Genomic DNA, 2,517 nt, shown 5'->3' with positions numbered 1-2,517 from the left:
TCAACTTGACCATTGCTTCGTGGGTGAGCAATGGAAGCGAAACAGACTTTGCTGCCGAGGTCTTGGGTATGTTGCATGAAGGTGCGGCTTGTGAACTGTGTGCCGTTGTCGGTGATGACCCTGTTGGGTACACCAAACCGGCACACCAGTCCTTTGAAGAACTTGACGGATGACTGTGTTGTGACCTTCCTAACTACTTCCACTTCTGGCCACTTTGTGAACTTGTCGATTGCAGCGTACAAGTACTCAAAGCCCCCGACAGCGCGGGGGAAAGGGCCCGGTATGTCGAGCCCCCAGACCGAGAAAGGCCAGGAGAGAGGAATGGTTTGAAGGGCTTGAGCTGGCTGATGAAGCTTCTTTGAATGGAACTGACACGCTTCACACCTGGTGACTAGTGTCGTCGCATCCTGGAGGGCGGTGGGCCAGAAGAAGCCTTGCCGAAATGCTTTGCCGGCAAGGGCCCTTGACCCGATGTGGGATCCACATATGCCTCCATGTATCTCCGCCAACAGCCCCAGTCCTTCCTCTCAAGGGATACACTTCAATTTCACGCCGTTCGGCCTCTTCCTGTACAGGACGTCATCGACGAACTGGTACATAGTAGAGCGACGGGCTACTTTTTCCGCTTCTTCCTGCTCCTCAGGAAGTTCCCCAGTTTGGAGGAATCGGACGGTATGTTGTGCCCACGCTGGAGCCTGGGGCTCGACGGCAAGGACTAAAGGCATTTCCTCTACTATAGGAGCGGCTGTCTCGACGGCAAGAGCTTGACCTCCGTCGGAGATAGCCGTTCCGTGGCGGGCTCAGTGTTCCCGGCAACATCCTTGCCGGCGGCTCCGGGGAGCTCGGCGGTAAAGTACTTGCCAGGCCCTGATTTCCTCCTCTTGTTTTGCTCTGTTGATGGATCAACGGATGGCTGAGTTAGCTAAAGCACAAAGGTACCTGGTTCTACAGGTAGCTTGAGGGCAGCGCGCTTTGATAGGTAATCGGCGATGTCGTTCTCTGCTCGGGGAACGTGCTCCGCCTGTATACCATCAAAACGCTCTTCCAGCTTTCTCACTTCATCGACGTAGGCCTTCATCAACGAGCTCTGGTAATCCTTGTGGACTTGCTTGACGACAAGTTGCGAGTCACCTCTGACGACGAGTTTCTTGATTCCGAGGTCTGCCGCGATCCTAAGACCGGCAAGCGGTCCTTCGTACTCAGCCGTATTGTTTGTTGACACCTCCCTGGGGAAGTGCATCTGGATCACGTACTTAAGGTGCTCTCTGGTGGGCGCGACAAGCAGTACGCTAGCCCCGGCGCCCTGTAAGGAGAAAGCTCCATCAAAGTACATGATCCAGTCGCAACTTGCCTCTTTGCCGGGGAGAGCAGTCTCTTGGGCTTCTTCGTCGGGCATCGCGGTCCATTCTGCAATGAACTCCACCAGGAATCGGCTGTGAATCATCGAGGTACTCTCAAACTTGAGGCCAAAGCTGGACAGTTCCAGTGCCCACTCTACGATCCTTCCCGTTGCGTCTGGATTGTGCAATATTCGTTGCAGAGGGAGGCGAGTGACGACAGTGATTTCGTGCGCCTAGAAGTAGTGACGCAGCTTCCTCGAGGCCATAAGAAGGCTGAAGATCAGTTTCTGCACAGCGGAGTACCTTGATCTAGCCCCTTGCAGGAGGGAACTAACAAAGTAGACTGGGTGCTGCATCATTTTCTTCTTCGGCGGCACTCCAACTTGCTGTGTCGTCTCCGCATCGGTGGCATCGGGCTCCGTCGCTGCTATTACCTCATCATCAATTTCTCTCTGCGCCACTAGTGCGGCGCTGACCACCTGGTTCGTTGCCTCCAGGTATAGCATCAACGGTTCCTGTGGCCTAGGCGCAACTAGTATTGGCGCGGAGGAGAGGTACCTCTTCAAATCTTGCAATGCTGCTTCGGCTTCAGGCGTCCACTACATCGGTCCCGCCTTTTTCAAAATCTTGAAAAAGGGAAGGGCACACTCGGCGGACTTGGAAATGAACCTGCTCATGGCGGCAACGCAACCAGCAAGCCGACGCACATCCTTGACTCGCTTGGGTGCTTCAATCTGCTCTATATCTTTGATCTTGTCCGGATTGGCCTCTATCCCACGCTGTGACACAAAGAACCCGAGAAGCTTGCCGGACGGGACGCCGAAGACGCACTTCTCAGGGTTCAGTTTGAGATTGATCTTGCGTAGGTTTACAAATGTTTCTTGTAAATCCGGTATAAGGGTTTCCCTGTTCTTGGTTTTGACCACTATATCATCCATATAAGCTTCCATATTTCTATGGAGCTAGGGTTCAAAACCAATCTGGACCGCCCTCGCAAATGTTGAACCAGCACTCTTCAACCCGAAAGGCATCCATATGAAACAATACGTACCACATGGGGTGATGAATGCCGTTTTCTCTTCGTCTTCTCTTGTCATGAAAATCTGGTGGTAGCCGGAGTAGGCATCGAGGAATGATAACAGATCACACCCAGCCGTGGAGTCAACAATCTGGTCGA

This window comes from Triticum urartu, chromosome 2 (assembly GCF_003073215.2).
Source record: "Triticum urartu cultivar G1812 chromosome 2, Tu2.1, whole genome shotgun sequence".
In the NCBI taxonomy this organism is placed as follows: Eukaryota; Viridiplantae; Streptophyta; class Magnoliopsida; order Poales; family Poaceae; genus Triticum; species Triticum urartu.
This window is presented reverse-complemented; position numbering follows the sequence as displayed.